Source organism: Lithobates pipiens, unplaced genomic scaffold (genome assembly GCF_037356315.1).
Source record: "Lithobates pipiens isolate NorthernLeopardFrog02 unplaced genomic scaffold, aLitPip1_a1.2 Scaffold_63, whole genome shotgun sequence".
Taxonomy (NCBI): Eukaryota; Metazoa; Chordata; class Amphibia; order Anura; family Ranidae; genus Lithobates; species Lithobates pipiens.
This window is the reverse complement of record NW_027507885.1, coordinates 1,475,010-1,486,257: the sequence shown is the minus strand read 5'-3', so window position 1 is coordinate 1,486,257 and position 11,248 is coordinate 1,475,010.

The window sequence follows — 11,248 nt, the reverse complement described above, 5'->3', positions numbered from 1 at the left end:
ACACACTATGTGAAGTTCCTGGTTTCTCCTTCAGTCTTCACACACTCGGTGAAGTTCCTGGTTTCTCCTTCAGTCTTTACACACTCGGTGAAGTTCCTGGTTTCTCCTTTAGTGATGGACGAACTTCCGACGGGACGTTTCGCGAACGCGAAACGCGAACGGGCACAAACGTTCGCGAAAACGACCGTTCGCCGCGGGCTCCATTGACTTCAATGGGAGGCGAATTTCGCAAACCTTTAGGTCGAATTTGCGGCCACGGGGTAATTATTAGGGGGTAGCACGTAGTCCCACCACCTGGACAATAGCATAATACATGTATGAGGTGAATTTGGGATCGATAACTACAAGCATTTTTTTTTTATTTGGGAAATTGTTCTGACAATTCAGGACTATGGAGCTAATGAAGGCAATGGAGGAGAGGGAAGGTCAGGGACCAGGGTAGGCAAACAAGAGGGTGCAGGAGATACAGAGCACTGACAGCAGCACCGTAATACAGAGCACTGACATCAGCACCGTGACATACAGCGCTGACAGCAGCTCCGTGACATACAGCGCTGACAGCAGCTCCGTGACATACAGCGCTGACAGCAGCTCCGTGACATACAGCGCTGACAGCAGCTCCGTGACATACAGCGCTGACAGCAGCTCCGTGACATACAGCGCTGACAGCAGCTCCGTGACATACAGCGCTGACAGCAGCTCCGTGACATACAGCGCTGACAGCAGCTCCGTGACATACAGCGCTGACAGCAGCACCGTGACATACAGCGCTGACAGCAGCTCCGTGACATACAGCGCTGACAGCAGCTCCGTGACATACAGCGCTGACAGCAGCACCGTGACATACAGCGCTGACAGCAGCTCCGTGACATACAGCGCTGACAGCAGCTCCGTGACATACAGCACTGACAGCAGCTCCGTGACATACAGCGCTGACAGCAGCTCCGTGACATACAGCGCTGACAGCAGCACCGTGACATACAGCGCTGACAGCAGCTCCGTGACATACAGCGCTGACAGCAGCTCCGTGACATACAGCGCTGACAGCAGCTCCGTGACATACAGCGCTGACAGCAGCTCCGTGACATACAGCGCTGACAGCAGCTCCGTGACATACAGCGCTGACAGCAGCTCCGTGACATACAGCGCTGACAGCAGCTCCGTGACATACAGCGCTGACAGCAGCTCCGTGACATACAGCGCTGACAGCAGCTCCGTGACATACAGCGCTGACAGCAGCACCGTGACATACAGCGCTGACAGCAGCTCCGTGACATACAGCGCTGACAGCAGCTCCGTGACATACAGCGCTGACAGCAGCTCCGTGACATACAGCGCTGACAGCAGCTCCGTGACATACAGCGCTGACAGCAGCTCCGTGACATACAGCGCTGACAGCAGCTCCGTGACATACAGCGCTGACAGCAGCTCCGTGACATACAGCGCTGACAGCAGCTCCGTGACATACAGCGCTGACAGCAGCTCCGTGACATACAGCGCTGACAGCAGCTCCGTGACATACAGCGCTGACAGCAGCTCCGTGACATACAGCGCTGACAGCAGCACCGTAAGCAGCCCCAGGAGGAAGTCAGCACAGCACAGGGATGGTGTGATCCCCTCATAATAAGAACCCCCAGGAGGAAGTCAGCACAGCACAGGGATGGTGGGAGCCCCTCATAATAAGAACACCCAGGAGGAAGTCAGCACAGCACAGGGATGGTGGGAACCCCTCATAATAAGCAGCCCCAGTAGAAATATGACACCGCTCAACCTCTTCAAAGAGGAGGGTAGGGGCATATAGTACGGTGTGCTTTTTTGGGTCAGGGAAGTGAGCCAAATGAATTAAGAAGGTCTGTGTGCTTGATTCCAAAAATTGTTTATAGACATATACATGGTCTACTGATCACATGTGTTGAATTCCTCCGAGATCCATGCCTCATTCATTTTTAGAAATGTGAGGTAGTTAACACTGTGGTGAGCTAGGCGAGTACGCTTATCGGTCACAATCCCCCCTGCTGCGCTGAACGTCCTTTCGGACAGGACACTGGATGAGGGGCAAGCCAACAGTTCGATTGCAAATTGGGCAAGCTCTGGCCAGAGGTCAAGCCTGCCCACCCAGTAGTCTAGGGGTTCATCACTCCTCAGAGCGTCCACATCGGCCGTTAACCCAATGTAGTCGGACACCTGACGGTCTAGGCGTTCCCTGATGCTGGATCCGGATGACACCTGTCGATGGGTCGGCTGAAAGAATGACCTCATATCCGAAGTCACCAACACATCTTCAAACCGGCCTCTTCTTGCAGGCGCTGTTGGATTGGTACCCGCAAATCCTTCTCTGGGAGTGGGAATTGCTCCTCTGCCAGCGCACGCAAAAGCAGAATGCAGCATTTCTCGAAGCAAGGCCTGGAAGTGCTGCATTCTGACAGCCCTCTGCGACGGCGGTAACATTTCCGCCATTTTGTGTTTGTACCGGGGGTCTAAGTACGTTGCCACCCAGTACTGGTCCTTGACCCTCATGCTTTTTATACGGGGGTCCCTATTAAAACACTGGAGCATGAAGGCCCCCATTTGCACTAAAGTGGAAGCGGTGTGGTGGCCTGGCTCCTGCTCATCATCCAGGATAATGTCGTCCTCTTCATTCTCCTCTCCCCATCCTCGCACAACAGGGATCCCAGAAAGGTTTAAAGCATGCTCTTCTTGCTCCTGCTCATCCGCCCCGGCACCATCCTCCTCTGACTCCTCATCAGACTCCTGTTGTTGACTTGTCTCAGATAGAGTAGCCCCCCCTGGGAATTCATCCAGCATTGCGACTTCCTCATCTTCCCGCTCCTGCTCCTCCACAGCCTGATCAATGACACGACGCAATGCACGCTCCAGAAAGAAGGCATAAGGTACCATGTCACTGATGGCGCCATGGCTGCGACTGACCAGTTTGGTGATCTCCTCAAATGGCCGCAGAAGTCTGCATGTGTCGCGCATGAGCAGCCACTGGCGCGGTGAAAAAAAACCCAGCTCCCCAGAACCGTTTCTTTCGCAGAGTTCATACAGGTAGACGTTAACTGCACGTTTCTGCTGGAGCAGCCTATCAAGCATATAGAAGGTTGAGTTCCATCGCGTCGGGCAATCGCAAATAAGACGTCTGACCGGCAGATGGTGTCGCCGCTGAATGTCAGCAAGGCGAGCCATGGCCGTGTAAGATCTTCTGAAATGGGCCGAGATTTTCCTTGCCTGCCGCAAGATGTCCTGGACCCCAGGGTATTTGACAAGGAATCGCTGCACGACCAAGTTTAAGACGTGTGCCATGCACGGCACGTGCGTGATTTTGCCCTGTTTCAATGCGCTAAGCAGATTGGCACCGTTGTCACACACCACTTTACCAACTGTCAAATTGAGCGGTGTTAGCCACTCATCTGCCTGTGAACGCAAAGCTGAAAGGAGTGCCGGGCCAGTGTGGCTCTTTGCTTCCAGGCACAACAGACGCAGCACGGCATGGCAACGTCTCACCTGGCATGTGGAATAGGTTCTGGGGAGCTTGGGCGGTGCAGTGGAAGAGACGCTAGCAGCGGAAAAGGAGGAGGCAGCTGAGGAGGAGAGGGAGGAGGATGGAGTAGGAGGAGGAGAAGAAGAGTCAGGCCTGCATGCAATCCGTGGCGGTAAAACCAAATCTACACGGGTGCCACGGGTTACATGCTTGACGGCCGTCAGAAGGTTCACCCAGTGGGCAGTAAAACTGATATACCTTCCCTGCCCGTGTTTGCTAGACCACGTGTCTGTGGTCAGATGTATCTTGGCACCGACACTGTGTGCCAGAGATACATTCACTTGCCGCTGAACATGGCCATATAGCTCTGGGATGCCCTTCTCTGAGAAATACTTCCTTCCTGGGACCTTCCATTGTGGTGTTCCAATGGCCACAAATTTGCGAAAGGCCTCCGAGTCCACCAGTTTATATGGCAGTAGTTGGCGGGCTATGAGTTCTGACAAGCCAGCCGCCAACCGTTGGGCAAGAGGGTTATCCGGCGTCATCATTTTTTTACGCTCAAACATTAGGCCCACGGAAGCCTGCCTTTTTGCAGAAAAATGTGAGCTTGGCGTGATGGAAGGTGGAGTGGAGGACAATTGTGAGGAGAGAGGAGAAGGAGAAGTAGAAGACGAGGCTGGACGGTGAGAGCCTGCAGTGTGGCTTTGTGTGTTCCGTTGCTCCCACTGGGCTCGGTGATGGCTGCTCATGTGCCTTCTTAAGGCGGTCGTCCCTAGGTGAGTATTGGGCTTACCGCGACTAACGCGTTGACTGCAAAGATTGCAGATGGCAACGCTATTGTCAGCAGCGGACACGTTAAAAAAAGCCCACACTGCGGAGCCATGTGCCGGTGTCCTGGGAGCGCCAGATGTGACCGTACATGGTCGATGACTCGCTCCTGATACATTTGCAGTCTGCTTTGTCCCTGCTGTGCAATGTAAGTCATTGCTGCTTCTCCTCCCTATCTGCTGGTCCATATCTCCCTCTGAACTCCCCTCCTCTTCCTCTCTTGTGGGCACCCACGTGACATCACTAGACACGTCATCATCAACGTCACCTTCCCCACCGCTATAAGTAGAGTAGGCAGCAACACCGGGGACCAACCTCCTCCTTGGGCTGATCTGGGTACTGGCGTCAGACTGCTGAGTAGCGCTTGTTGCTACCTCCTCTTCCTGATCCAATACCAAGAGTGGCTGCGCATCAGAAATGTCCTCTTGATATGGATCGGAAAATAATTCCAGTGACTCAAGCGGAAGGTATGTGGTGGTGGTGGTGGTGGTCGTGTTGTTGGTGGTAGTGTCTTTGGGGGTGCACATAGCAGAGAGTGAAGAAGAGGGTGCAGATCGAGAGGATGAGGAGGGTGCAGAAGAGTAAGGCTGAGCGAGCCACTCAACCAAGTCTGGTGCATCCTTTAAAGTAATTGAACGCACCTTCTGCAACTTCCCACTTTGGCTCAAGCCTGTTGCTCCTGCCCTACCCCTACCACCCCTGCGGAAGGGCCTGCCTCTTCCTCTGCATGTCATTTTTTAAATGACCCTGTGACAAAACTCTTAGTCCCTATACCGCTGAAGGACTGCTGCAGTATAGGTGAGCGGTCAGCAGTGGTGCACGTCAACCCTATCTATTGTGGACCTATAGCGGTCCTTACAGAACAGCAGACTGTACCGCACTCAAGCCTATGTACCGTAGCACCCTATACCAAGTTACCAGTCCTTATAAGAACTTTTGTGGACCAAGCAGGTTGTGTGTTAGTGATTAGCAGACTGTACGTCAGTCCCTATACCAATGAAGGACTGCTGCAGTATAGGGCAGCGGTCAGCAGTAGTGCACGGCAACCCTATGTATTGTGGACCGATAGCGGTCCTTACAGAACAGCAGACTGTACTGCACTCAGGCCTATGTACCGTAGCACCCTATACCAAGTTACCAGTCCTTATAAGAACTTTTGTGGACCAAGCAGGTTGTGTGTTAGTGATTAGCAGACTGTACGTCAGTCCCTATACCAATGAAGGACTGCTGCAGTATAGGGCAGCGGTCAGCAGTAGTGCACGGCAACCCTATGTATTGTGGACCGATAGCGGTCCTTACAGAACAGCAGACTGTAACGCACTCAGGCCTATGTACCGTAGCACCCTATACCAAGTTACCAGTCCTTATAAGAACTTTTGTGGACCAAGCAGGTTGTGTGTTAGTGATTAGCAGACTGTACGTCAGTCCCTATACCAATGAAGGACTGCTGCAGTATAGGGCAGCGGTCAGCAGTAGTGCACGGCAACCCTATGTATTGTGGACCGATAGCGGTCCTTACAGAACAGCAGACTGTAACGCACTCAGGCCTATGTACCGTAGCACCCTATACCAAGTTACCAGTCCTTATAAGAACTTTTGTGGACCAAGCAGGTTGTGTGTTAGTGATTAGCAGACTGTACGTCAGTCCCTATACCAATGAAGGACTGCTGCAGTATAGGGCAGCGGTCAGCAGTAGTGCACGGCAACCCTATGTATTGTGGACCGATAGCGGTCCTTACAGAACAGCAGACTGTACTGCACTCAGGCCTATGTACCGTAGCACCCTATACCAAGTTACCAGTCCTTATAAGAACTTTTGTGGACCAAGCAGGTTGTGTGTTAGTGATTAGCAGACTGTACGTCAGTCCCTATACCAATGAAGGACTGCTGCAGTATAGGGCAGCGGTCAGCAGTAGTGCACGGCAACCCTATGTATTGTGGACCGATAGCGGTCCTTACAGAACAGCAGACTGTACTGCACTCAGGCCTATGTACCGTAGCACCCTATACCAAGTTACCAGTCCTTATAAAAACTTTTGTGGACCAAGCAGGTTGTGTATTAGTGTTTAGCAGACTGTACGTCAGTCCCTATACCGCTGAAGGACTGCTGCAGTATAGGGCAGCGGTCAGCAGTAGTGCACGGCAACCCTATGTATTGTGGACCGATAGCGGTCCTTACAGAACAGCAGACTGTAACGCACTCAGGCCTATGTACCGTAGCACCCTATACCAAGTTACCAGTCCTTATAAGAACTTTTGTGGACCAAGCAGGTTGTGTGTTAGTGATTAGCAGACTGTACGTCAGTCCCTATACCAATGAAGGACTGCTGCAGTATAGGGCAGCGGTCAGCAGTAGTGCACGGCAACCCTATGTATTGTGGACCGATAGCGGTCCTTACAGAACAGCAGACTGTACTGCACTCAGGCCTATGTACCGTAGCACCCTATACCAAGTTACCAGTCCTTATAAGAACTTTTGTGGAACAAGCAGGTTGTGTGTTAGTGATTAGCAGACTGTACGTCAGTCCCTATACCGCTGAAGGACTGCTGCAGTATAGGTGAGCGGTCAGCAGTGGTGCACGTCAACCCTATCTATTGTGGACCGATAGCGGTCCTTACAGAACAGCAGACTGTAACGCACTCAGGCCTATGTACCGTAGCACCCTATACCAAGTTACCAGTCCTTATAAGAACTTTTGTGGACCAAGCAGGTTGTGTGTTAGTGATTAGCAGACTGTACGTCAGTCCCTATACCAATGAAGGACTGCTGCAGTATAGGGCAGCGGTCAGCAGTAGTGCACGGCAACCCTATGTATTGTGGACCGATAGCGGTCCTTACAGAACAGCAGACTGTACTGCACTCAGGCCTATGTACCGTAGCACCCTATACCAAGTTACCAGTCCTTATAAGAACTTTTGTGGAACAAGCAGGTTGTGTGTTAGTGATTAGCAGACTGTACGTCAGTCCCTATACCGCTGAAGGACTGCTGCAGTATAGGTGAGCGGTCAGCAGTGGTGCACGTCAACCCTATCTATTGTGGACCGATAGCGGTCCTTACAGAACAGCAGACTGTAACGCACTCAGGCCTATGTACCGTAGCACCCTATACCAAGTTACCAGTCCTTATAAGAACTTTTGTGGACCAAGCAGGTTGTGTGTTAGTGATTAGCAGACTGTACGTCAGTCCCTATACCAATGAAGGACTGCTGCAGTATAGGGCAGCGGTCAGCAGTAGTGCACGGCAACCCTATGTATTGTGGACCGATAGCGGTCCTTACAGAACAGCAGACTGTAACGCACTCAGGCCTATGTACCGTAGCACCCTATACCAAGTTACCAGTCCTTATAAGAACTTTTGTGGACCAAGCAGGTTGTGTGTTAGTGATTAGCAGACTGTACGTCAGTCCCTATACCAATGAAGGACTGCTGCAGTATAGGGCAGCGGTCAGCAGTAGTGCACGGCAACCCTATGTATTGTGGACCGATAGCGGTCCTTACAGAACAGCAGACTGTAACGCACTCAGGCCTATGTACCGTAGCACCCTATACCAAGTTACCAGTCCTTATAAGAACTTTTGTGGACCAAGCAGGTTGTGTGTTAGTGATTAGCAGACTGTACGTCAGTCCCTATACCAATGAAGGACTGCTGCAGTATAGGGCAGCGGTCAGCAGTAGTGCACGGCAACCCTATGTATTGTGGACCGATAGCGGTCCTTACAGAACAGCAGACTGTACTGCACTCAGGCCTATGTACCGTAGCACCCTATACCAAGTTACCAGTCCTTATAAGAACTTTTGTGGACCAAGCAGGTTGTGTGTTAGTGATTAGCAGACTGTACGTCAGTCCCTATACCAATGAAGGACTGCTGCAGTATAGGGCAGCGGTCAGCAGTAGTGCACGGCAACCCTATGTATTGTGGACCGATAGCGGTCCTTACAGAACAGCAGACTGTAACGCACTCAGGCCTATGTACCGTAGCACCCTATACCAAGTTACCAGTCCTTATAAGAACTTTTGTGGACCAAGCAGGTTGTGTGTTAGTGATTAGCAGACTGTACGTCAGTCCCTATACCAATGAAGGACTGCTGCAGTATAGGGCAGCGGTCAGCAGTAGTGCACGGCAACCCTATGTATTGTGGACCGATAGCGGTCCTTACAGAACAGCAGACTGTAACGCACTCAGGCCTATGTACCGTAGCACCCTATACCAAGTTACCAGTCCTTATAAGAACTTTTGTGGACCAAGCAGGTTGTGTGTTAGTGATTAGCAGACTGTACGTCAGTCCCTATACCAATGAAGGACTGCTGCAGTATAGGGCAGCGGTCAGCAGTAGTGCACGGCAACCCTATGTATTGTGGACCGATAGCGGTCCTTACAGAACAGCAGACTGTACTGCACTCAGGCCTATGTACCGTAGCACCCTATACCAAGTTACCAGTCCTTATAAGAACTTTTGTGGACCAAGCAGGTTGTGTGTTAGTGATTAGCAGACTGTACGTCAGTCCCTATACCAATGAAGGACTGCTGCAGTATAGGGCAGCGGTCAGCAGTAGTGCACGGCAACCCTATGTATTGTGGACCGATAGCGGTCCTTACAGAACAGCAGACTGTAACGCACTCAGGCCTATGTACCGTAGCACCCTATACCAAGTTACCAGTCCTTATAAGAACTTTTGTGGAACAAGCAGGTTGTGTGTTAGTGATTAGCAGACTGTACGTCAGTCCCTATACCGCTGAAGGACTGCTGCAGTATAGGTGAGCGGTCAGCAGTGGTGCACGTCAACCCTATGTATTGTGGACCGATAGCGGTCCTTACAGAACAGCAGACTGTACCGCACTCAAGCCTATGTACCGTAGCACCCTATACCAAGTTACCAGTCCTTATAAGAACTTTTGTGGACCAAGCAGGTTGTGTATTAGTGTTTAGCAGACTGTACGTCAGTCCCTATACCGCTGAAGGACTGCTGCAGTATAGGGCAGCGGTCAGCAGTAGTGCACGGCAACCCTATCTATTGTGGACCGATAGTGGTCCTTACAGAACAGCAGACTGTACCGCACTCAAGCCTATGTACCGTAGCACCCTATACCAAGTTACCAGTCCTTATAAGAACTTTTGTGGACCAAGCAGGTTGTGTATTAGTGTTTAGCAGACTGTACGTCAGTCCCTATACCGCTGAAGGACTGCTGCAGTATAGGGCAGCGGTCAGCAGTAGTGCACGGCAACCCTATGTATTGTGGACCGATAGCGGTCCTTACAGAACAGCAGACTGTAACGCACTCAGGCCTATGTACCGTAGCACCCTATACCAAGTTACCAGTCCTTATAAGAACTTTTGTGGACCAAGCAGGTTGTGTGTTAGTGATTAGCAGACTGTACGTCAGTCCCTATACCAATGAAGGACTGCTGCAGTATAGGGCAGCGGTCAGCAGTAGTGCACGGCAACCCTATGTATTGTGGACCGATAGCGGTCCTTACAGAACAGCAGACTGTAACGCACTCAGGCCTATGTACCGTAGCACCCTATACCAAGTTACCAGTCCTTATAAGAACTTTTGTGGACCAAGCAGGTTGTGTGTTAGTGATTAGCAGACTGTACGTCAGTCCCTATACCAATGAAGGACTGCTGCAGTATAGGGCAGCGGTCAGCAGTAGTGCACGGCAACCCTATGTATTGTGGACCGATAGCGGTCCTTACAGAACAGCAGACTGTACTGCACTCAGGCCTATGTACCGTAGCACCCTATACCAAGTTACCAGTCCTTATAAGAACTTTTGTGGACCAAGCAGGTTGTGTATTAGTGTTTAGCAGACTGTGCGTCAGTCCCTATACCGCTGAAGGACTGCTGCAGTATAGGGCAGCGGTCAGCAGTAGTGCACGGCAACCCTATGTATTGTGGACCGATAGCGGTCCTTACAGAACAGCAGACTGTACCGCACCCAAGCCTATGTACCGTAGCACCCTAGACAGACCAAGTTACCAGTCCTGATAAAGAGCTTTGTGGAACAAGTGAGTTGTGAATGATTAGCAGACTGCAGCAGAAGGGCAGCAGTCAAGTATAATATTCTTTCTATATTTGGAAGAAAGAATATTATACGTGTACAAGCCTATTACCGTACCACTGATACCAGTCCTGAAAAGAACCTTTGTGGAACTAATAGTAACAGCAAGTCTTTAAAATTATCCTCACTGCCTGACACACTGCTTCCTGCCTGTCCCTATACAAATTGGCAAAAAAGAGTAGGCTGGAACGATTAGCTGGAACAGCTCTTTTGTGGACCTGATAGTAACAGCTAATGATGATGATGATGATGATGATGAAGAAAGACTAATCTGGCTGAGCTGTCCCTAAAATAGCAGCATACAGCGCTCTGTCCCTTTATCTAAACTGACAAAAGAAACTCAGGCTGCTGACCTAACACCTATACCAGTCCTGAAAAGAACTTTTGTGTACCAAATAGCTAGCGTTTTCTCTGTCCCTACTCCACACAGGATCCTTTCCCTACAGTGACAGAAGAAAGAATGTAAAATGGCCACCGGATCGGGTGTATTTATAGGTTAGGGGGAATGTCCAAGTGTCCATGAGCTGTCATGTCTCAATTGGTTGTCCTGTAACACATGATAAACGTGTCACGAAAGGTTAAAGTTCTTGTATACATTAAACACGTAAGTCCGCCGGGGCGAACGACGGAAAAAGGCGTTCGAACCCGCGGACGGCGAAAGTCGGAAATTCGCCGCGAAACGACCGCCGGGCGAACCGTTCGGCCATCACTATTCTCCTTTAGTCTTCACACACTCGGTGAAGTTCCTGGTTTCTCCTTTAGTCTTCACACACTCGGTGAAGTTCCTGGTTTCTCCTTTAGTCTTCACACACTCGGTGAAGTTCCTGGTTTCTCCTTTAGTCTTCACACACTCGGTGAAGTTCCTGGTTTCTCCT